The sequence below is a fragment of the Pleurodeles waltl genome, chromosome 3_1, assembly GCF_031143425.1.
Source record: "Pleurodeles waltl isolate 20211129_DDA chromosome 3_1, aPleWal1.hap1.20221129, whole genome shotgun sequence".
In the NCBI taxonomy this organism is placed as follows: Eukaryota; Metazoa; Chordata; class Amphibia; order Caudata; family Salamandridae; genus Pleurodeles; species Pleurodeles waltl.
In genome coordinates, this window is record NC_090440.1 from 416,343,259 (window position 1) to 416,369,285 (window position 26,027).

A 26,027-nucleotide genomic window follows, 5' to 3' on the forward strand; every position below is an offset into this window, starting at 1 on the left:
ATAACGCCAAAAAAAAAAAAAAAACATAATTGTAATGCAATAGGTCTTGCGTTTGCTTAAGTTAGAGCTATTGGCATAGTAAATACATAACTGGAATTTTCTTGCCACATAAATTGGTCATCCCTGCTGCATAAATTGGTTCTCCCTGCCACCTAATTCCAGAGCCCTGCATATAACTAAAGCACTTCCATTTACCTTCTTCTTTTATCTACAGCAAAAAAATGAAAATATTGCCTTTATTATATTTATATTATTATTTTGCTCCCCTAACTCCCCCACGTAGCAGAAAGAGCACATTGTGCTGACCGTTTTGATGGTGGACCCATTGTCCCACGACCAACACACAGTGAGTTATGGGCAAAAATGTTTTGATGCGAATATTGTGGTGTCTTGACTGTAATGCTTAGAACAGTCCCTAGAGGGCACCACAAAAAATAGCATTTGTAAGAAACATGGTCATGTAACCATATAGTTAGCCCCTAGAGAGCATAACCACCTGAAAAGAGAATGGCGAAATTTATGCAGTGTAACCATATATTTAGCCCTTACAAGGCATAGTGCTTTACACATTTTCAGGCCTACTAGAATAATATTACAAACAAGGCCCTTTAAACGCAAACTACTCCCAGCTGTGAAACAAAAGTTTCAGCCATGAGAAAGCTTAAAAAGACACTGAATGGTGGGAAGAGTTATAATTTTGTGGTCCCCCAACCTAGTGTGGGGACCCAGAGATGACCTAGACAGAGAGTGTGTTGTGCTGAATATTTTGATGGTGGTCCCATTGTCCTAGGATCTCCACACAGTGAGTTATGGGCAACAATGTTTTGTAAAAGGAATGCCCCGCAAAGCATTATGGGGTGAGTTTCTCGGTGCAGCAAATATTGTAGTATCTTGACTGTAATGCTCAGAACAGCCCCTAGAGGACATCACAATAAATTGAGCATTCGGAAGGTACACCGTCATGTTACCTTATAGTCAGCCCCTCGAGGGCATAACCATAGGAAAAGAGAATATCAGAAAGTAATGCAGTGTAACCATATATTTAGCCCCTCAAGAGTGTAGTGCCTTAAACATTTTCAGGCCTACTGCAATAATATTACAAACAAGGCCCTAAAAAATACAAAGGGCCGTATTTATACTCTGGTTGCGCCGAATTTGCGTCGTTTTTTTCGACGCAAATTCGACGCTAAACTAACGCCAACTAACGCCATATTTATACTATGGCGTTAGACGCTTCGGGCGCCAAAGTGCCCGGAGTGGGCGTAATTTTTTAGCGTGAACCCCTTCCTTGCGTTAATGATATGCAAGGGAGGCGTTCCCGTCTTAAAAAATGACTCCCAGGCCTTTACGTGGTATTTATACTCCCGGGCAAAAATGACGCCCGGGAGTGGGCGTGGCCAAAAACGGCGCTTTTGCGCCGCTTTTTAACGCCTGGGTCAGGCATGGCGTTAAGGGACAAGTGGGCTCAAAATGAGCCCAGAGGTGCCCTCCCCTGCCCCCAGGGACCCCCCCTGCCACCCTTGCCCACCCCAGGAGGACACCCAAGGACGGAGGGACCCACCCCAGGGACATTCAGGTAAGTTCAGGTAAGTATTTTTTTTTATAATTTTTTTTGGCATAGGGGGGCCTGATTTGTGCCCCCCTACATGCCACTATGCCCAATGACCATGCCCAGGGGACAGAAGTCCCCTGGGCATGGCCATTGGGCAAGGGGGCATGACTCCTATCTTTACAATGATAGGAGTCATGTTGATGGGGGATGGGCGTTGGAAAAAAATGGCGCAAGTCGGGTTACGACGATTTTTTAGCGTCAACCTGACTTGCGCCATTTTAAGACGCCCTAACGTCATTTTTTCCCAACGCCGGAGCTGCCTGGTCTACGTGGTTTTTTTCCCACGCAAACCAGGCAGCGCCGGTCTGCTTGCGCCGGCTAACGCCATTCCATAAATACGGCGCCCGCATGGCGCTTCAGAATGGCGTTAGACGGCGCAAAATTATTTGACGCTAAACTGCGTTAGCGCAGTTTAGCGTCAAAAAGTATAAATATGGGCCAAAGTACTCTCAGCTGTGAAACAAAAGTTCCAACCATGAGATCTTAAAAAGATACTTAATGGTGGGAGAGGTTACTATTTTGGGATCCCCCCCCAACCTCGTGTGGGGACCCAGCTATGACCCAGACAGAAAGAGCGTGTTGTGCTGTACGGTTTGGTGGTGGTCCAATTGTTGTAGGACAGCCACAGACTGAGTTGTAGGCCAAAATGTTTTGTGAAAGAAATGCCCCGCAAAGCATTATGATGCGAGTTTCCAAGTGCAGCGAATATTGTAGTATCGCCTCTGCGCTGGGAGAGCAGAGTTGAGGATTTCTGTGTTATTTTCTGTTTAAAATGCGACAGTTTTTATATATTTTTTAACTGTTAAACTTGTAAGTAAGTGGTACTCATGTAAAGCACTCCTCTGATCGAGTTCGCGCTACATGAAACTTCACTACGGAGCACAAAGCAGAGAGGCAAAAGGAAAAATTAGTGCGCCACTCCAAAGCAGTAACAAAGCAGCCTCTGGGCGGGACAAATGTAAAGCATTTACCTACAAAATCAAGGGAATTTTGAAAGGCAGGGAGATAGAATGAAAATAATGGCCGTGAGAGGGGCGTGGTGAAAGCCCACAGAAGTAGATTACATGTCGAAGAAAGCGCATGCACGCTGCCTAGGCTCGACCTAAAACCACTAACTACACTACCACCAATATCATCATCATCGCAATCCGATAGCACCACCCCTACTACACGAGCACAAAGCATTGGCAAAACCAAAAGGTCTGGATTTAATGTGCAATTGTGTGTTAATACTTTTCTGCATGCCTGTGTTTACAAGTACTTTCACGTTATAAACAGGCATCATAGCTTTGCCAATGTTTTTATGCTTCCTGTATCTCTTCCTATGCATCCCAAAATTCCTGCTGCTGCCCTTATGTCTTTGACATACGATTTACAACATTGTTTGGAGTTGCGCGTAAGGAAAACGGATATTGAGAAGTTGACATTTGTGAAACAAAAACAGCTTCCGACTTACTTTGCGAACGAAGTAGGAAAGGTTAATTTTTACATTTCCGAATGTAACCACTAACCGACTATCAGTTATAGCTAAAACTCTCGATAGAATTTAATTTGACAGCCGCATCAAACACATCATTTCATCTGTGCCAGCTTTAGGATTTATGTGTTTTTACAGAGTTGAAGTCTCTCGCTGTTTGAGATGGAATATGTAAACTCTTCCGTCTCTTAAGTATATTGTAAACAATGCTGGCAAACCCAGTAGGTCGGGCTTTAGTAAGGTGTAGGCAGATGACATTAATGGACATATGGACACAGAACATACCTAAATGCACATACGCAGACCCAATTAGTCACACTCAGCAACATATAGAACACAAGACCCACTTCCAGACAGGCAACTGTCATACAGACTGCTCAGCACACAGATCAATATGTGTATAGTAGCCTTGTACAGAGCCATAGTCCCCTCATGTGCACTTACTATAGGACATAGTTACACGCAGGTCGTTATACATACAGTTACCACAGCACACAGACCCATAAATATGCAGACACTCCTCCACACAGATTAAAACAAAGGCTCACCCACACACAAAGATGTAAAGTCAGACAACACACAGGGCACCACACAGACAACTCAAATAGACAAACAGAAGGATGAAAAGGCAGATGCATGTGTTGATGGATGCCAAACTAATGCTGTGGAAAGTCATGCCCCAGGTTCAGCTAAAATTCATCCCTTTCGAGGAGGGAAAAATGACTGAGATAGATAAAGCAGTAGTGTGTCACCAACTCTTCAATCCTAGGTCTCTCCCTGGAAAAGTAATTTCTTCTGGTTGATGTCAGACGTCATGGTCCATGCTCCTCTAATCATTGCAATTTTAGATTAACACCTATGTGTAACAATACAGAACACTTTGAATAACATTTCCATCCTTGACCTCTCTGCCATGGTTATTCATATGCATCATTGTCATTCAGGTCTTCCCTTTCTCTAAGAGTAACATATCTCACATTTAGGGCTGCTTTAGTGTTCTACATACACTAGAAAATATATCCTGCCTTCAGCTTTAGCTTTGCAAATCTTTGTTATCAAGTGTTTAGACTAATTGGTGCAACTGACATAAACAAAGACTTAAGCACACCGATTTGCTAAAAGAAACCCATTGTATGCATGGAAATTTGGCACCCTGTAGTTTGCACCCACCAGATGTACTAAATGTAGTATTTTCACACTAAATTAGCTTTTAGGATTTACAATTGGGGCTATCCAGGCCCTTTATTCTTCCGGGCATTTCACCTGTGGGCAGGAGCCCTTGGAGGCTGGTTTTGAAAGCCCAGGGCCGCTCGCTCCTGGTGCCTGTCTCTTTCCAGCTCCCCAAGTTAACTGCAGAAAGCATGTGGATGTTTAAAGACAGAGAAAGAGGGAGGGACGAAGTCGATACAGTAGAGAACGCAATCAGAAATGGAGAAGGGAGAGAAGGACAGAGAGGATGGGAAGAGAAGCAGAGGAGCGGAGCCGGGCTGGTTTGAGAATGTTTGCCAGTGCTGCTTTTGGTTCCCTGTTCGGTCCCCTTTGCAATTTCAAATGATTATGTTATTCCTTGTCCTGTTTGTGTGGCATTTTGTAGTTTGCTACATATAAGACACAATATTTCTTGGCCTTTAAAACGTTGTGTGTATATTTCAAGTGTGACTTGCAGGATTCCTGTCAGTAAATAAATGGACTGGGTAATTAGCAGCTGCTGAATGGTGAAAGGGATCACTTGTTAGGCCAGTAAGTAAACTAATCAAGGAATTCAGATACACGCGAGCTCCGTTATATGTTGCTTGCTTCAAAGCTTTCTTATTGGAATGAAATTTCTTTCTACCAACAACACATATAAATAAGCATTGGCAAGGCCAATCAGCCGTGCCTTTTGAAAGAAATGCAGATTTATTAGCGTTGCTATTCTGCATCGGGAAAAAAAAATAATAATGATTCAGCAGTAAAATAAATAAACAAATAATAAAGGGTGATGATATAAACGCATGCAGTGTGATAAGGTATAGGCGCCATGCATATCTACGTACGCACACCCATCCACCATGACACAGGAGCCATTTGTAGGTCGAGCGTAGCAGCGTGCAAGCGCTGCTTTTCTGACATGTTTTTATCTATTTGGGCTTTTAGCCACGCCATCACATTCGCTTGTTCATTGACTTGCCCTTCAGGAATCCTTGGTTATCATTGGTAAACGCTTTACGTTTGTCCCTCCTTGGGGCGGTTTGGTTACCGCCTTGGACATCAACACTGCTACATGGCTAATTGCACTTTTGCAGATATGTTTGAGTGCAAGTGAACTTCTTTTTTCTTCTGTGTGTCTCCTTCACGGTCCAGGTGTGGTGCTTTGAATCTGCTCATTTATGTGCAACTGTATTACTTTTCATTTTCAAGTTATGTGGCAAGAAACATTCGGTTAGGAGCTTATAATGCTAATTAGCTCTAACTCAAGCAAATGCGAGACCCATTGCATTGCAAATCCTTTTTTTTTTTTTTTATTATTTAGCGTTCCAGGATAGCAGACGTCTATATTGGAGCAGTAAAGTGTGCAATAAGAATGGAGCAGCCCAGGCCTAAAAAAAAAAAAAAAAAAAAAAAAAAAAACACAACAACAGAGAAAAACGAAGGTGAAAGGATGATGGGTGAGTGCAATGGATGAGCTGCTCAGGAAGAGTAATTCAAGCACCAGAGGAGAGGAGGTGGCGGGGACAACAATTTTTAAACAAGCATTGGCAATGCCAATTGGTTTGCTGTTGGCCACCATCCTTCTAACGATTCTTGTTTTGTCATGGTTTTGGGTCTTTAAACAAACAAAAACAAAAAACCCACACACATTACTATTGTACTCCCTGGCACAATAGGGGACTACCTAAAACGTCAATCAGTCTGTCACTGGCTGCAAGCCTCTTGCATTGAGAAAGAAAGACCGAGCAAGAGATATAAAGATGAAAGAAGGCAAGAATGATAAAAGGAAAAAGAAGAAAGAAAAGAAAGCAAGAAGGAAATAAAAAAGAAAAAGAAAGGTAGGAAAGAAAAAAGGAAAAAGAAAGAAGTTAAGAAATTAGTAAAGAAGGAAATAAAGAAAAAGATAAAAAGAGGATAACTTACTGACACAATTAAGTATGCTGTGAAATCGCAGCACTCAGAAAAGTAACAACAGCTTTGGTAGTGGGCAGGGAGTGGGGTATTGGGGGTGTGCACCAGAGAGCCCACAGCAAGATGGCTGCACTATTGTGCAACTCTGCCGGCCAGGCACTTGCAGCCGACAATTACTTTGCCATCCAATACCCTAAATGTGATACTTTCAACAGAAAAGAAATGGGGCAGCTGCGAGCGTTTGTGGAGCCTAATATCGCAACTCCGTTGCCCTTTTTGAGAGAGGCAGTGGCCCATAACTGCTGATCACGCGGGCCGCGCAGAGACATGCGAAAGCAGGTCACGCCGTGTCGAGAATAAACAGCGTAGTGGAGCGCGGGAGTTCGCTCCTGGTGGACTTCGGCGGTTCCATAACCCATGAGTAAGAGGATATTGCTGTCGTTGGGAGCCGCCGCAGAGCTGGGAGGACGACCAGCCATTAGCCGGTGGCGTGAGCGGTGCAGTAATTGGCTGGAGCCCCTTCTGCGACTTAGCCTGATCCCCAGACAAAGCTGGCAGCCTGTGACTGCTGTCTGCGTAAGCCGCGGGTTGGGGAGTGGCCCGGCCTGCCATATAAGTAGGAGACGCTGCTGCCTGGGATGCTGCCATAAAATAGCGGGTGACTGAGCCTATGCAGTCTGCACTGGTGATGGAAGATGCTCCAAGGGTCTAACTGACTGGCGGTGAGCAGTGGAGCAGCTGTGGCAGCAAACACACAGCGAGGAGGGTCCGACCTGCCAAATATCTGCCAGGAGTGTGGGGCCTGTTCAACTAGCGACCCAGATGTCCATTGGAGGGTGATGCATAGCAGCTGTGAATCGTGTCAGCAGATGGCTTGGGAGTGGTCTACTGTCCGACACCTGTGAAGCCATGAAGTGCGGTAGAATTGAAAGCCTGGAGTAAATAACTATTAAACTCACGCTGCACAATTAAAGGCACACTAGGAGTAGGGGTGTCCTGCTTCATGCCCTGAGCCCGGCAATGGAGGAGTGTATGAGACAGTTTAAAACCAAAAGGTACTGGTGCCAATTTCATAGCTTGCATCCACTCAATTTTCCTCTACTATACTGCACAGTGGATTACGAACATTACCTGGGAAACAAGAAAGGTGCAATTGCAGACCTGCACTTGTCAGTGCTGCGGAGGACAAACAACACCTTTTCACTTCTCTATTCGATCAGCACACTGTGAAATCTCCCCCCCCCAGCACCGTTTGACTACACTGTGCATGTACTGAATCTACTATCTATGTGATGTACACGACCTGGGAGCAGAGAAGGACGTTAACGGAGGTGCCTTGTTACCACTCAACTATTTCAACGTATGTCTATATCTAAGTTTAGGCCAGGATCAGTGACATTTTATGGCCAACTGGGGTTAAATTGCTGAGAAATCCTCTCGAGTGAGCGGTGACAGCCCTGTTGGCGACATTGGGAAAACAGACTGCAGACAAAACATGCCTTAACTTTGTTGCACAGCACTCTGCTAAGTCATCACAGGATACCCATCTGCATCAGGAACAAGACTGGAGCTAACAAGGTCTACACTGATGCGAGGCAGCAAAGCTTCCTGTCTATCAACGGAAAAGGCTTGACTCCTTGAATCTACGCATGGACCACATGTTATCGAAACTGGACAAACAGTTGACGTGCCTCAATGCGGAAGAGCAGAGGATCTCAACTGCTAAGGATGAGCTACAATCTGTAATCACGAAATGCTTAAACATGGAAGAAGCCTTGTGGTGATTCAGGCCAAGAATGAAGACCTAGAGGCCCGCCCGCATCGCAATAATTGCGCATCACCAAACACAGCAAGATGGAAACCTATGTGGAAACAATGCTCACAATGATCTTTGGCTTAGGAAGCATGTGGCACCTACTTGTGGTGAAAAGAGCCCATCGTCACTCATGGCGAGGCCACCTCCTGGGACGCTCCAATGCCCAAGCATAGTGAAATTGTTAAACTACCGAGAATGGGATACTGTGCTCAGGCTGGCGTGGGAGAAGAGCCTCAACTATCTGGGCAACCAGAAAGCTTTCTATCGAAACTTTACGATGGCAGTGCAGGCAGCGTGCTGAGAATTTCTCCCCATTGAAAGACAACTGCAAAAGGCAAAGATTTTGTACTCCATGCTTTACACACTGCAGCTATGTATTGATTATGGCGGAAACCAAAAGATTTTGTCAAACCCCTAGGCAAACTAGAGCATCCTACCGACGACAACGATGAGGAAGGCTTTTAAAAATGTGTGCACTCATGGGCCGAGCTGCTTACTTCATTGTCTACATTCTCAAGAGGTGAATTGCTAATGACTTAAAGGGGGTCCCCACTACCCCCTGAGAGGCACACCCCAACTGCGCAAACTGATCCAAATTGGTGGCAAGTGACATATTTTTCCTGGCCACCTCTGACCATCTGGAGGAGAAGGAGGAACATGGCGGCCCTCATGAGGGTTTATCCCGAATGATTAAGATAAGTAGAACTGTTATATACAATATGTTGTCTAATGTTACGTTTTTGATTTTGGAACTCACTGTTGAAAGGGATACCTTCAGCAAATTTGTGGTGCTGAAGTAGGAGGGAGTGGGATGTCTGTTTGTTGTTATACACACCAGAGTGCTGTTTACAACATTAATTCCACAGTGTACTATACACTGCTCATCTGGCTACATCGTGCTGCAACCAACCTCATAATGGTGATTTGGCCCAACCCCGGGAACCCATAACCCCATTGACTTGCAACATACAGGAACTCAATAATGCTCTAAAAACCTAACTGGTCCTCTCCTTCTTAGATCGACACAAAATACTGATCACATTTTTGCAAAAGACGCATTTAACACAAAGTACAGAACACATCACTTAAACCCTTTGGGCGGTGTACAAGCTGGCATCATCAATGAATCAATAAATGGTTTTTATAGAGCGTGGCTAATCACCTGTTAGGGTTGAAAGGCGCTGGAGGATAGGGAAGTTGTGCAGTTCAGTCAAGGAGCCAGGTCTTGAGTTCCTTCTTGAATTGAAGCAGTGAGGGTGATTTCATGAGATGTAGCAGCAGAGTTTTTCAGGTGATCATCCTACTCCTCCTACGCTAGAGGAGTTATGATGTTGGTCAAATGGAGAGTGCCATTTACGATTAACACTCTATTGTAGATGAACAGGACCACCTCGCGGCAGCACAGGGTAGCCAGTACAGGTCACCCCCATAACTTTCACAAGTACTTAGGGCCCCAATCCAGGTTTTTTTTTCTTTCTTTTTAATCACTCTCTGGTGACATATACACAAATTGGCACTGACAAATATTGTGTGGGGAGAGAGACCTTAACATCTACTTGACCCCGACATGGACAGGTCGGCTAAGATGGGCTGGCATGGCAAGCAGTCCACTGGGGAGGTTTGGGATGGACTGGACGAATATGGTTTGGTGGACATTTGGTGACTACGACACCCGACATTACGCAAGAGTACATACAGTACGTCACAACTAGACTACTGATCGGTGTCCAGTGAGATATGCACCTGGGTGGAGGTCACACACATGCGTAAGATCATGCTCCAGTGAAGTTGCAAATATTGATTCCTGCTCTGCCCCATGCCCAGTTTACTTACAAGTGTCAGCACTGCTGGCCCCTGTTTTTCGGGACGGGCTCCATTCAGCTATTGTTGAATAGTTCTGCTGACGGGATGGACACATTATGGGAGGCATTTAAGGTCACCACTAGGGGATTATGCATAAGCATGCAGGCGGGAGAGTTAAAGGCGATATACATGCAACTACAAAAAACTGAAGACAATTTGCGCTCATTAGAATGAGATTATGAGTGTGACCCTAGATTTGCCACCCTTGCTGCAATCCGGGAGCACGTCACCACATTTAATGACATAGAGGCACAAGAGTTGCCGTTCTTATCCAAGTGCCACATAGCTCAGGCATACAGGGTGGGAGGTCCAGCTGAAGTAGCTTGGCTGAGAAGATGGGAATACCGAAAGGACGAGATCATGTAGTGAGATAGTTACACCGGAGGCTACAGAACATTATGACGCACCCTCCATTCTCACTGGTTTCATACATTTCTATACTTGTCTCTCCAGTACCCGTGCTTCATCTACCTTGGATGCGATAGGGGCCTATCTGGAGGGTGTGGCACCAGCATGGGTGCCTGCTGGACAGTGTGAATACTTAGAGCAACCAATAACATTAGATGAGATGAGATTAAAGATGCCATACGTAAGTTCCTAATGGTAAGGCCCCTGGACTTCACGGTCTGAATGGAAAGTTCTATAAAGAGTATGCTAATCTCCTGGCCCCACACTCATAAGCCGTGTACAAGGAAGCCTATAAAAAGCAGCTGTTGCCCTCTTCCTTGCGCGAAGCCTAAACAGTCGTTTTGTTGAAGCCTGATAAAGTGCCGGAATTTTTTGAGTCTTACAGACCGATATCATTAATTAATATTGATACAAAAATTCTAGCCAAGGTACTGGTGACCCTTTCGCCCCAAACTGATACTGCCATCAGAAGCGTCTTGGTACCACATCAAGGGGGGAAGCAGCACATGAGGGAGAGATTAAGAACACACATGCATTCCATGGAGAGCTAAAAGACAAAGAAAAAAGCTTCCCTAAATTCAAGCAGTAGATGGACACAAGTCCCCTAGTTGGAGAACAATAAAGAAGAAACGCTCCAGGGGCAAGACAAAGACAGAATAGAGAGGAAAGCCATTAGGTAAGAAGCAGGGAAAAGAGACAGACGAAAAAGCTATCTAATATATAGCGAGAATTTGCCCTAACGCCCACTGTGTGCATCATTTTGTGATGTATTAGTGACAACAAGTATAAGACAACACATAGCTAACCTAAAGCTCTCTCTATGGGAGACCTAAAAACTACAAATTTGGAATGTGTATAGGCTAAACTGAAATCACAAAGCATAGAATTCCGAAGTTCTTGATCTTTATAACACATCCGAACAGGCTGCCATATGGATTCCAGAAGGTGTATTCAAACACCAGACCTAATAAAAAAAGGATACCTACAAAATATCCACACATACGAGACAAGGTACCAATTCCTCGAGGTTGTACACTCTTCCCAGTAATCACAGGCTGCTGCAATGAGGCTAGAGAGCTGAAACGACATTGCCCCTGCCCCACATCCAAGAAAGAAATGAGCATTTTTCAACAAACCAAAACTATGACACATACGCGCTATTAACTTTGCCCTAAGGAGCATTTTGGTTGAGATACAAAAACATAAAAGCGGCCAGTAACTGGTAAGGGGGGAACCTTCCTCTAACCCACACCACACCAAAAATATTAATCTTTCCAATACAGTGCGACCCTGGATGCATTATAGTTGCAATATCCATAACTGTTTTTATGTTTATATTTTTCATAATGTGTACAGCTAGGCAATTGACACATTTTCACAGTCCAGGGTTTCAAACACACATCTTCAAAAAGTGTTTTTCGAAGCTAACTTTGAATCCCTACACTAACATATTGCAAATTTGACATAAGCAACCAAAAGTAAAAAACGCCAAGTCTGTGTACCTGTACCACTAATCTCTTACATATATGCCAAATTCAGTAAGTTTTTTTTTTAGTACAACACTACCACAAGAAGTGGTATCACTGCTCCAAACAGCATAAAGAGAATAAATAAGATAAAAACAGCACAGTAAACTTTTCATTGAGCACGCAAGCAGCAAAACCCAGGCATTTCCCAGCATAGCGGGATAGTCCTATTTGAAGTTGATGATTTGTGGGTTCTGGAGTATAGTGCAGAAATCTCAAGTTAGATTTTTAACTCCGGATTGGTTAGGTCATTCAGTCCTCGATTTAGGTCTGGCATGACAGTGAAGCTGTCTACAAGAAGTATTGTTACAAATTCTTTAAAATATACAGAGTGGGCTTTGGCTTCCCTCGGGAGTATTACACTCGCACCCTATACTACTGGCTATTTGGTTTTGGACTCATCCGCCAATCAAACGTCTGAACTGAAAATATTGGGCCAGAGGTAAGAAAAAGGGAAATTGCGACTTGCAATTTGCGAGTCTGTGCGACTCGCAAACTGCAACTCGCAATTTGCCATGCAGAAAGGTGTCTCGGACACCTTCTGCAACTCGCAATGGGGTCGCAAAGACCCACCTCATTAATATTAATGAGGTGGGTCGCAGTTTGCGACCCCATTGCGAGTCTGGGCACTCACGGGGATGGTGGCCTGCTGGAGACAGCAGACCACCATGTCCGTGACTGCTTTTTAATAAAGCAGTTTTTTTTTTCTATCTGCAGCCCGTTTTCCTTAAAGGAAAACGAGCTGCACTTAGAAACAAAAACCGAAACCTTTTGTTTCGGTATTTTTCAGAGCAGGCAGTGGTCCATAGGAAAAATTGTTTTTGTGATCATTCACAAAGTGGAAGGGGTCCCATGGGGACCCCTTCCCGTTTGCGAATGAGTTACCATCCACCTCAAGTGGATGGTAACTGCGAGTTCATTTGCGACCGCGAAATGAACTTGCATAGCGTTGAGAGTCGCAAATAGGAAGGGAACACCCCTTCCTATTTGCGAGTCGGAAACGCATTTTGCGAGTCGGATCCGACTCGCAAAATGCATTTCTGCATCGCGGAGAGTCTTTTGCGCCTCGCAAACGGCGTTTTTCACCGTTTGCGAGTCGCAAAACCCTTCCTATATCTGGCCCATTGTGTGGCTATTTATTTTCTATGTCAAAAGTGCACTGAACTACTGCACACTTATTTATTAATGGCATAGATGCATTTTATGCAGAAATGTTTTATTCACTGCAAAAGGCTTTCCTACAATGTTTTAGTGGGGATTCAAAATGCAAACCAGTTGGCTTTGCCACTGCTTGTTTTCTTTGCATTTTGGTACTTCTACTCCTGGGTAGGTAATGAAATTAGCAAAACTAAAACCAACCGCATTCTAAGAAGAGAAAGATCCCTAAGATACCATATGCCTCCTTAGGCACAACAGAGCTTTTGTAGTATACTCGGTAGCAGGGAAAAAGAAGAAAAGGTCCAGCCAGTTGACTTCCTTGAGTTGCCAAGTTGATTGAAGTTGTGAGAGCCCCAACCGGAGGCCTGGACCCTAAACCTCCCAAATAATTAGGTACTGAGTTAAGTTGGAGGTGAGCTCCCACTTGCAAAAATGTTAAATGCTGAGCACAATGCTTCAATGGTGATTAATTCGCAGAATCAATAAAAGTTCATTTCCAAAACTTTTTTAAAACGGCCGTTTTCTTCATGCGCTTATTGCGCTTTCAGATTTGCACCGACAATGGAGACTATTGATGTCTGAAGTCTGTTACTATGTTTTGAACTAGCCTTGAGAAAGCCCCCGCCAATTTGCTAATGGGGTGAAACACGTGTTGGCTGTCCTCCATCGAACATTGTTCTTCACCCTTTTTCAATCTTGACCAACTTGACTTGGACGACAAAGTAGTTAATTTTGGGATTTATTTTCTCCCCTTCTTCTTTTTCAACTCAAGGAAGTCCACCTTTGTAATCAAAATAAAAAAGTTTTGGAAATGAACTTTTATGGATTCTGCGAATTAATCACCATTGAAGCATTGTGCTCAGCATTTTAAATTTTTGCAAGTGGGAGCTCACCTCCAACTTAACTCTATACTCGGTAGCAGTGCATCATCCCAAAATACAAAAATTAAGTACAGGGCCCGAAATGTGCCTAATGAGGTCACCTCCGGTTCTCCCAAATGCCACGGTCGTCAAATACCAAGGCAACCTAGCCTTGTTTCATCTTGTCTTTTTCTTCCACCACCCAGTTCATTCTGTCTCCTTATCACACTCTTGCAGGTTCTTATTCATACGAGTTGTCTTTTCTTCTTTTGCCAGTGTTTACCCATCTTATTTTCACCTTCTTCCTCCTTTACGGTCTTTCTCTCTCTTGCTCAAAATCTGATGATGAAAATGGTGGTCTCCAAAAACAAATGCAGGTGCCCATCTCCTGCAAAAAAATAAGCCCTTCATGGAAGCACTTATGAAAGCAGTTAACTAGCATGGTTGTATTAGTATTTTTCAGAATTACTACCCAACAGCTGGGATGTTTGAGATAAAGTGCAACTAAACTATAAGGAATGACAAGGGGGCGGGAGGAGAATTTTGAACCCAACTGTTAAAGAGAACCAACAGGTGAGTCAAGTTAATGCAAGCTAAGGACCTGTACTTGAGGGTGGGCCTAATCTGTCCCTGTCAAAATATGATATTGAAAAGTATTTCACTGTGCACCTGCACAATGTAGGGAAACAAAAATAGTACATAATGACGTTAAATAATTCAATTTTCTACATTTCTACTTTCATCCCAGTCTCCTCCACAGGTAAAAATGGAACAGTAAAAAGGACTAATACCATCTAGACCATTCATTAGTATGGATGGCTAATTGTTCACGTTATTTTTGCATCTTCAAGATGTCACGCACATCTTCTAAATTGTTCAGGTGGTTTTACTGATACAATATGAAACCCTGATGAAAATTAACCCTTGCGCGGAAATCCGTCTTTCGACACCCTTTCTGGGGTCCTCGTTTGTCTCTCATTAGGAAGTACACTCCAGAAGCCTTGTGAGCAAACAGAAGGTTTCGGAGGTGACAAGGGGATTAACAAGCTGTCAAGCGCCTTAGGAGATCCTACTCCTCCTTCTTAGCTTATTGGCAGATGACAAGCGGAAACAGAGATCTGTGAAGGGGATCCAGTGTCCTGCCTTAGGTCTACACCAAGAAACATTATGGAGGCTGCTTCCTTTCCTTAGAGGAGGATATATGTTTTCTTCTCCACTTCCCTGCTTTGGTGCGGTGTGGGTAGTGTTTCATCGGCCCATAGGGTTCGAGGGGGAGCAGAGTCCGTTAATGTGAATGCATAAAAAGATGAATTAATGATTTTATGGGGCAGTCTGAGTTTTAAGTGAAAAGGGTAAGCCGCTTTAGCCAGTATTCACAGGGACTGATTTACATATGTGTGGGTACTCACTGCACGGTTTGTGTCTTATTTTTAGGTGCAGCATGCTCAGAAGAACTGGAGGAAGCTTGGGTGCTTCACAGTGTCACAGAAAGCAATGCACTGCGTTGCGTTTTTTGAAGACATACAGGACTCCAGAGGTGGGTGGAAAAGACTTTGGGGAGGGGTGGTGACGTGAGGAAGCAGACCATACATGCGTGTGGTGGGGCATAAGAGGGCAGGTTTCATAAGCCAGAGAAAATATCTGCCCCAGCCCTGGTGCAACTCTGGAGACCATATTCTTGATAAATTGGAGGAAAGAGTTGGTATTTTGGTGGCCATAAGAAAGTAACTGGTGAACATCAGGTGGGAGCAGAGGATGATGGAACCCACTGCAGTTCTGTGTTCTTGCACTATAGGGATTTCAGATATGGTAGAGAGAAGGATTAAGATCCACCTGTGCTTGCTAGCACAAGCCAAGTCTAGGGTGAGGTTTTTGGTGGCTTGTTGGAAAGTGTCTGGAAATCTTTCTACTTTGGTGGGCTGTTACTGAAGTATAGTACGTGTGGGTAAGCAGTGCTTAATTTGTGCTTGTTGCTTCGGGTGTGGAGCACCAGCACTTATTTTTGAGGGCTGGTGCTTATTTTTCTGCCTCATGCATTTACTGCGAGCAAAAGGCACATATGGGAAAGACGGAGGAAGAGAAAAACGAAAAAGCGTCACAATGGGAGAAAGTAGAAAGCTGCAGGAGTGAGCTGAAGGGGCAGACAGTGCCTGTAAATGGATTGAAGAGGCCCCAGATGGCTTTAGGATTACGCTGCCTCAGTATTCCATGTTCACATATTTAATTGCAGCAGCCGCGTGTTTAAGAGGTGGGCTTTGAGCACCAGCACATTTTTATTTACAAATTAAGCACTTTGGGTAAGTAACAGGACCACTTATCAGAAAGAAAATCACAAAATATATACAACAAGGAAACCTCTGCTCCAGATAAGCAGCCTGCCTCAAAATTCCAGCACACAAGAAGAAAACGTGGGTTGAACATCTTTCTCTGTTCAAACAGTTAAACTCTAAAATTCATTACCCCCAAACATAAGATCTACAGATAGCCATCTTATCTTCAGAAGATTACTCAAGAGGGGGTTCTTCCCTACATGACCACCATATTCAAACTATATGCAGGTTTGCGAACATGTATACTTTCATTATATGCATGTATTCAGATATGTGCATCTCTTTGTACACATGTGCGTATTACTTATTAATATATACATACTCTCTTATATTTATGCTTTACACATGTAGATATTACGTATGGCTAAAATACACACACTTCTTATATTTATGTTTGAAACTCCTATAGCTCATTGCATAAATAAATATTTGAACACATGCTTATAAATCTATTTATTATGGTCACTCATCACAACACGTAAATATCGTTATTCAGAAAGTATGTGTAAATGTTAACTACTCAATATACTTATTACTTTAAAAAAACTCATGAATACATAACTGAAAATATTAAAACAAACAATACTAATGAATAAATGGAAAACCACACACAAAAAGAAACAATATGGGTATGTATCACTATATATATATATTTTAGAAGAATGAAAATATATTACAAAAAAATACAAATATTATATACATGCATATTTGTACAACTTTATCATTATATCATATACAAGTAGATCAATACACCAAAAGCAAACACTCATCATCTGATATGTTAAAGAGTTTCCTTTCCAGTAATAACACATATCGGTCACTGTGTAAATATAATTATAGCAATAGCTATCACTATATCCATATACAAGTAGTTCAATAACATAAGATGATGAATGTATGCTTATGAAATTACTTTCCTATTATAAACTACTGGTCACAATATGTAAACATGATTACAGCAATTGTATTTATAAGTGCTTCAGTACTGAACTATTGGGGGACAAATAAAAAAAATAAAAAACAAAAAACTTAATTTACAGCAAAAAATGGAAAGGCTGTGTTTGTAGATATGTATCCATGCATGTACATATGAGACTTATCCAGTACAATGTTATGTCTTCTGATTTTTCCCATATGTGTATCATGTTAAAATCTCTATGGATGTATTCCTCTTATTTGTAGTCATGAATATACATATTTATATACTGTCCTTTCATTACGGAGAACAAATAACTAATCTCCCCAAACCTCATCAAATCACCACTCGCTTCATCATGCTTACTCTTCCAAAATATCTCCTTCTTGATTCTCACTCATTTCAAACTCTTTTCCTACTATGAACTCCCAAACAACTATTTCCAAACGTTTCCCTCTGCTATCCATCCATAAACCTATTAATCCAACAAACAGGCTCTGGCTCATCCTAAACCTCTTTTACTACTATGAACTCCCAAATAATCCTTTCTAAACTCTTACCTCCTCTACCCGTCCTCTATCCTATTCATCCAACTAACAGACTCGCATGTCTACCACCCCACCACTTCCAATAACAATTTATATTTCTCCCTACTAACCCACCACTAATCCACCTTTGTGTTTCCGATAATGTGCTACTCATATAAACACGCTTCAATGCTTCGTCAGGGGTAGTAAGCCATATATTAATACAATTGCAATGAACATATTGTTAACAAGGGACTCTTCTTTCTAGTATCGCAATCAAGCCGCACATGGGGAGGGAAATATCCAACCTGCTTCTAAGAAAAAAAGTTAAAGACAAAAACCCCTTTTGGTTGTATTTAGAACCAGAAATATACTTGGTGTTGTTAAATTAAGTGTATGCCTGCACTCTTGTCCCGCCTGCCTTCCCTTTAAAGTAAAATAAAAAGCACTACCTGCTCTCCGGCCTTTTCTGCACATTTATTCTCAAGAGGTGCGGGCGGGTACTGTCTATCCAGCTTCAAACAAAGAAACAATAAGTAAATGATATCATAATCAGAGGAGGGTTGGCTTGGGAGGGGAGAGTGCTCAGCCATTAGGGTAGGAGGTGGTCAATATATATGCTCTGTGGCGGTATTCCTGTTCGTAGGAGATGGTGATGCATTCTGTGGAAAATAGGTTGAAGACCTGTCTGTGCTACATGACTAAAGATCTCGCCACTTTCTCAAGCTTAACCCTCTAAACTTCAGTTTATTTCGCTTTCCTGATTTGATTCTTCCCTGACTATCCTGTATTTCTCTCCCTGGGACTTCTGTAGCTTTCTCTCTAAAGTGTAACTTCTACCCTTTACTCTTGAATCATCACGGATTGCAATCACATTAGAAAATAGGTTGCAGTCTGAAATTTCGAATTGCTTCTCTTGAGGAAGATTCCAGGTTTCCTACCCAGCACTGACTAAGTAACGATGAACTTGTGTTTCAATCTTTGGATATTTATAAGTTGTAAACAAATAAAGAAGGAGAATAAAAATAAACAGGTGAACAGCCTTACAGTTTTTCTTACGAATATGTCATCGGTGCTGGTTGCCGAATACCAAGGCTGCCTACTATTGATTCCACCTCATGCCTCTTTCTCCCTCTTGGTTATCTCGCCCTTGCAGTTTCTTTTTTTTTCTCAACCTTGCATTCTCCCTACAATCGCTGGCACAAAAAAAGCAAGCACTGGCTGCATGACGGCCATGCTTTGGTATCTGGGTTACATGTTACTTTCCCATCGTCTCCAAGGTCTGTTTTTTATTCTGTGGCCCGTCTGATCTCTGAGCACACAAATGTGATCATATCTATGTTCTATTTCTAATTACACTGTCTTTCCCTGTATTTTGATATTCTTTTTTAAGTCTTGACCACTGACTGTGCATGCCATGTCTTAGCTTACAGCCCACCCATTGCTTATCATTGGTTGGTTTCATTGTCATTCTCCTTTGCTAGCTTTTTAATTCTTGGCATGGGTGGGCGGTCATTGTTCTTCTTGTATTTGTCCCATCCCTGGTGCATGGATGTGTTACTTCTGTCGTTCCACTACATTAAAGGGGCGGCGGGTGGTGTGTGTGTGTGTGTTTTTTTTGCCCCCGTAGTCCCCATTGCTCTTTCGCCCCCACCGTTCCCTGTGAGACCATTGTCTTTGTGAGCTTGGCCCCCGTGCTGCTTTTTCGCCTCTGTGTCTTTCCCTCCCAACTCCACGTTGAGGTCTTTCGCGTCAATTTCATTCCGCTCTCCCCGTTTGTTTCATCCCACCTGTGCCGTGATCCTCCTTCCCACTTCTGCCCTCCACCTTGCTTACCCCGGCCTGCACCCCTATGCTGCTTCGCCCCCCCCCCGATGCTTCATCAGCTATCCGAGATTCTATCCACGCAACCCTGCCAAAGTTGAGCCCATCCCCCACGAGCAACGATTTTTTTGTTTACCAATAAAACTTGGGTGGCCAAAATATCAATAAAAAAAAACCCTAGTTATTTAGTAGGGGTGTGCAAGCTTCATGCGTGCACTTACAGAAAATGAGGCAGCCAATTGCGTCATAGGCTTTTATTTCCTTTTTTAAAAGTCATGCTCAACAGCATCGTGGATACCGTACAGCAAGGCTAGAACAATTGGCTTTGCCAGTAGTGCTGATTACTTTGCCTGTTTGGTTTGCCAATGCTTGTTTCAATTATGCCGCATCACTGTTTTGAAAGCGCTGGTCTTCCATCTCCCAAAATGTCGGGCTATAAACTGAGAAACTTTGGAGGCTTCTGAAACACTGTTGGAAAAATGTTGATTTTTAATTCCCAAAGTGGTCTGTACCAACGTTTCTGGTCAAATATTTTCTTCAGCAGCCAATTACCTCTGGAAGGCTTTGCCTTTCTAGTCTTGGTTTTCGTGACATTTTGAAAACATATTTATTTCCAACTTAGAATTTCCAGCAATTTGCCAACTGTTTACGTTTTCATTGTGAATATTAATCTGTCTTGTTATTATTGTTTTCGCCTTGGTCATTTATCTTTATTTTTCTTTTCTAATTAGTTATTTCTACTTGGATTACTGACCTGCAATATTTGAAAACTCTATTTCCTTTTTTTAGGAAATTGTACAGTGCACTTGTACCCTTTGGAGTTGGTATTTCACTCTGTGAAGTTAAAATAAATTGGCTGATTAAAAATGGGTTTCCGTCCCTCAGCTAGAGACTGTGCATGCTATGATTAGAAAATCGGCCTGTGTGTCAGAGCGCAAGAAAGGATCTTTTCTTTGGAGATTAGAAGTGTCTGATACGCAGATTCGGGTAGAAAGGTCCATCCAGGTGAGACCCTTGGAGCAGAAAATTTAACTTACCCTCCACCCGTCAGCCAGACCTGGCTAGGCAGAGAAAGTGGGGGTGAGACTGTGATGGATCCCCATTTATGACGGTGTCACTGCTAGGTATCTGTTTTTTTCTCCACTGAGATCAGGAGTACCTTTTGATGTGACACTTTGGGGGTTATTCTAACTTTGGAGGAGTGTTAATCCGTCCCAAAAGTGACGGTAAAGTGACGGATATACCACCAGCCGTATTACGAGTTCCATAGGATATAATGGACTCGTAATACGGCTGGTGGTAAATCCGTCACTTTTCCGTCACTTTTGGGACGGATTAACACCTCCTCCAAAGTTAGAATAACCCCCTTTGTGTGGTAAAAAATGCGCCTCTGTTTGCATCTGCTGTTACAGAGAAAGTTGAGTTCTTGTCACTTGCGGGACAGGACGAGGAATACAGGTTTCACCTGAGAGTACAAATGTCTTGAGTTGTTGCCACTTGAGACAGAATGAGGACTATAGGTTTGACCTGAGAGTAGTGTCCCGGGTTCTTGTCAATTGCCGTAAGGATGAGGACTATAGGTTTGACCTGAGAGTAGTGTCTTGAGTTCTTGTCGCTTGCGGGACAGGAGGAGGACTACAGGCTTGCCCTGATAGTAAAAGTATCCTAAGTTGTCATTTGCGGGGAAGTAGGAGGGCTACAGGTTTGACCTGAGAGTAGTGTCCTGGGTTCTTGTCACGTGCCGGACAGGATGAGGACTATAAGTATGACCTGAGAGTAGTGTCCTGAGTTCTTGTCGCTTGCGGGACAGGAGGAGGACTACAGGCTTGCCCTGATAGTAAAAGTATCCTAAGTTGTCATTTGCGGGGAAGTAGGAGGGCTACAGGTTTGACCTGAGAGTAGTGTCCTGGGTTCTTGTCACGTGCCGGACAGGATGAGGACTATAGGTTTGACCTGAGAGTAGTGTCCTGAGTTCTTGTCGCTTGCGGGACAGGAGGAGGACTACAGGCTTGCCCTGAGAGTAAAAGTATCCTAAGTTGTCATTTGCGGGGAAGTAGGAGGGCTACAGGTTTGACCCGAGAGTAGTGTCCTGAGTTCTTGTCACATGCCGGACAGGATGAGGACTACAGGTTGGACCTGAGAGAAGTGTCCTGAGTTCTTGTCGCTTGCGGGACAGCATGGCATGAGAGTAGAAGACTCCTTGCGGGACAAGAAGAGAGCTACAGATTTGACCTGCGAGTAGTAGTGTCCTTGCCAATATAAGTGCTAGAGGAGTCCCGCTGCCTGTGGGTGCATTACTGATTGGCATGGGAGGTGTTGTGCCAAAATCTGTGACAGGGAGAGAGATGTCTGCGAAGATTTCAGTTCTCTGAGGGAATTGCTGTTCGAGTGGATTGTAAGCGGACAGGTTTCTGACGAGTATATAGTCTCTCAAGTACGGCAGGCTGCAGATGCAGGAATGTGTCTATGGCGGAACCCCGGGAGCTCCTGCTTGGGTGTCCTTGATAGGGGCAGGAGGCAGGAGGCAGACTTGGTGCTCTGTCTGTCAGCAGGAGTCCTCTCATCTTTCTGGACTCCTGCTGCTTCAGGTGGGAGGTAGGTGTATGCTGATAGGGATGGGTGAGAGGAATCAGTATGTGTGTAGTGCGGGGGCACGGGTACCAAGTGTACACACATCGATTGCACGCAGCTGTCAAACAGCTCTGCTAGCTGGGCACTGTGAGAGCAATCCTTAGTTATTTTACATGTAAATTGTTACCAAGCACTACCAGGTGATTTCAATTGGGGTGAGTCAGGTGAAGAAAACGGAGACTACAATCCCCAGAATTCCCTGAACAGTTACCGTGTTGGATGCTAGTGTCTCACAGACATGGAGTAAGCTGGCAACTTCACGTTTGTCTCCTTCATCCAGTACTGTTTTAGCCAAAAGACTGCTGCAATGTGGGATATACAGACACTAAAGATAGACGTTAAACTACAAGTCCTAGAAAGCATGGTGCAGTTACCCAAAGAACCCACTCTGACTTATGGTGTTAGTCATTATAAAAGGTTGCAGACATGACTTACAATTCTACATTCTTGTGTGATAGTCACATATCAGCCTTTCTTTTGTCCTGTCTGTGCCAACAACCGGGGTCAGCAGGGGTGCGGGGGGCATGCACTTAATTTCTCACATAAGCACAGAGCTCTCGAGCTTCATATGTCTCTGCGTGTGTATCTCTTCCCGTCAAAGTGTTTTATTTGCATCATGAGACTTGTAGTTCAGTTTATTGTAAATCAAAGGACTACAGTTCCCAGAATACAAAGAAAAAAACATGGACTACGTGAGATACTAATGGACTGAATAGGAGGAACCGATGGCTCTGCAGACAGTCACAGGCAATATTAAGTTCACTGGTTGCCTGTGAAAAACAGAAAAAAAAAAGTAATGCAAAATAGTGCAAGACGCTTCAGCACTGAAGTGGGTTCACGTGCAGATGCGAGAGAGATGACGGAAGGGAGGGCCATTCTTCCGCAAAGGCGGCTTCCTTCTCTCGTCGACACCCTCCCCCACCACGAATCTTTCTCTCCAGCAGGAGGGGATTTGAAAGTGAAAGAAAAAAAGAGGCAGCGTGTTGGGAGAAACAACACTCCTCTTTCACTGCTCCCGCCCCAAAACCCCTCTCCCCCAGTGGAAACATCAGTGATGTAAAGTTCTCTTGTGCCTTAAAGTTCAGGAAACCTGGCCATCTTCACTTTATAGGAACAATCTTCTTATTTAGACTCTAATGCACCCCGAGAGTAGATTCCGAGCCCACGCCTTGGAGGAAATAATTAAGTTCAACCAAATCACCTTGAAATGATAACAAGACGAAATGCATGGGGTGAATTTTTAGATTGGCGGAGTACAGTACGAACCGTTCCACATTACTTGCGAACTCAAATATATTTGGACTCCTGGGACCAATCTAGAGCATTAGCCAGAGGTAGTATACCTAAAATAAAGTCTGCTCTGTTTTCCATACTAGGGTCAACACTACACAATAAACGTGCATTTGGGAAGACATAAACAGGTTGCAAGGAAGCCTCGCTCCGCCCACTATTGTAGATGAGAGCACCGAGGTACTTTTAAAGGGAGCCAGCCTCCTCACCATTGGAGATAGGGGTTCGGGTTACATAGGCAGCACCGCCCCCTCCCCCCGGGCCTCGGTGATAGAGGTGATGAAGACAGGTTACAGGCAGTAGTGCGCCCTCTTTCAGTACCCCGGGAGTGGGCAGGACCGGGCATTATCCGGAAGCCGAGAGAGTTGCAGACTCACCATAGGCAGTGGCGGGCGTCGATGTTCCGCTCTTCCTGGGGGTCAGGGTACCTCCGATTTGGCTCCAACCCTCGGGGTCGTGTCTTGTGTCCCCACGTAGAGGGGAGCAGGTCGGCTTCTAGTGACCGGTTCGGTTGCCTCTTCTGAGTTAACTCTCCTCCCTTTTGTTTTTCTTCCTCTTTTCTCCTCTCCCCCTTATCTTCTACCCTCCCCTACAAAAATACCCTCTTTGCCTCCCCGCCTTCCTACCTGCGCTCGAGCCACTCTTTCGCCTCTCCAAGCCCCTCTCTCGATCTGCTTCTGTCTTCCTTCCTTGCCTCACGCACTCTTTTTCTTCTCCTTCCTCTACTTCTGTCTCTCCCCTCCTCCTCCGTAATGTCCCTCCCCCTCTTAACCTTCCTGTTTCTTCCCCCGCCTATCTCGCCCACTCTCTCCTATTTCGCCCAGTCCCCTTCCCTCTGTAATCTGTCTGTAATATCCGTCTTCTCCTTCCTTCCTCTGTTTCACTGCCTGTTTATCTCACTTCTCCTCCCCTTTCTTAGCTTCCTCTTGTCACACCCCTCCCCTTCTGCTCATCCACTCTTCCCCTCCCCTAGTGCCTTTCTACATTCTTCTCTGCAAAGTAACCCCTTTCTCTCACCCGCAGCCTTCCCTGGTTGTGAGGCGTCTATCTTTCTCGACCTCCTTCCTCTCCTCCCTCACCGTCTTCCCCCTCCTCCTCCTTATCTCTCAGTAACGTCCCTCCCTCTGTCTCAACCCTCGTCTCTCCACCTATCTCTCACACTCTCCCACTCTGCAGCCCTTCCCCCTCCACTGATGTCCTCTCCTCAGTGTCTACTGGCTTCTCGTTTTCAATCTCTCCCTCACTGCCTTTCCCCTCCCTCTGCCCGTCTCTCCCTTCCTCCCCTTCCTGCTGTCACCGTCTCCACCTTCCCTTTGTAATGTTTCTCGCTCTACCCCTCCTCCAGCCACCCTATCTCCTCCGCCTCCCTCTCTATCTCTTAGCAGGAAGGAAGAAGGGAATGAGGCAGAGCTGACGTGAAGCGATGCAAAGCAGCCCCTCCCCGCAGCGCGCGAGAGGAACACACAGAGGACAATCACCTCCCCCAGCCGGCTTTTATCTCTCTCTTTTGTTTTCTCGCCTCCCCTCATCCTCCTACAGCCAAAGCTCAAGTTTTCTTTTTTCCTTTCTTTTAAAGGACCGGGGCTTTTTTTTCTCTCTCTTTCGTTTGCAACTCCCACTTTGGGCTAGAACAACGAGGGGGGCGCATTTCTTTTTTTATTTTCTTCTCCTTTTCCCTTCCGCTTTTTCTCCTCACTTCCTTTATCTTTTTTTTTTTTAAATGTTTGCTAAGAGCCCTTTCCTTTGAAAACCAAGTCACGACTTATTTCCTCTGTCATTTTTATAAGTTAGAAAGGGCGAGGCCGATTGCCGTGTTTGTATGCTTCAGGGACGCTTCTGGGAAAATACTTTTGAGGAAGCTGTTATCCTGATGTGCAGGGCTTTTGACTCCTGCTACGAGACCAAGTCTGCAACTTTTCGTAACTAGTTGGAGCCCCCAGCCCGCCTCCAGCTTCAGTAATCACATACCAGTGCTTGAAATGGGAAAAAAAGAGCAGGTACTCTACTCCAGAGTACCTGCTTGTTTCTGAGAAGTCCGGCACTATCTAATTAAAAGTATTGCGTTTTTCCCAAGAAGTGCAGGTACTCTCTCTCTCTCTCAAAATAAAAAACGTGCCGGTACTCAGTACCGGAGAGTACCGGCCCATTTAAAGCACTGTCACAAACGCAACTAGAGTATGGAGTTTGGGAGAAGCTTGTATCAGCCCCACCCTGGCAACGCTATAATTAGAATGGAAATTAAGTTACTCTTTATAGGAACGCGCTTTGTGATTGTGATTGAAAATTAGCACCAAAAAATGTAATTTCACCATTGAACCTAACTCAGGAACTTGTATTTAATCACTGAAGTTGCTATACTTTTATATAGAAATGTAATTTATTTCGTATGACTTAGCTGAAACAAATAAAAATGAGAAAACAATCAGACTACTAGTACAGTTATGGGCAGTACATTAATACTTTGGTTATGAACTGCAGACTGCCTAAGTAGTTGGTATGATCCAATTTGCTCATTTTGTTTCTTAATGTTCACCACTCAGTAGAAACGAGATCATTTTAAGCATTAAATCTGTTTCCAAGAGTTCTTAATAAATGCCTTGATCTAACTCCACCTACAAAATAAATTTCCAAATTATCATGAAATCCAGTAGCTTATCTCGTTACTAATTCCACCTCAATTCGATGAA

At 43.9% G+C, this 26,027-nt stretch overlaps 1 protein-coding gene across 4 annotated transcripts in view; it reads right to left on the reverse strand.

Annotated features, from left to right (window-relative positions):
• Positions 1 to 24,793, reverse strand: part of ZNF710 (zinc finger protein 710) — a 153,575-nt gene extending 128,782 nt beyond the window's left edge. Inside the window, exon 1 of one of the 4 annotated variants that reach the window (XM_069222672.1) lies at positions 23,967 to 24,793. The gene's annotated coding sequence lies outside the window, so the exon portion shown is untranslated. Of the gene's footprint in view, positions 1 to 23,717 lie in introns of all 4 variants that reach the window. The other 3 variants (XM_069222670.1, XM_069222671.1, XM_069222668.1) reach the window with 3 other exon arrangements.
• Positions 24,794 to 26,027: the final 1,234 nt, after the last annotated feature.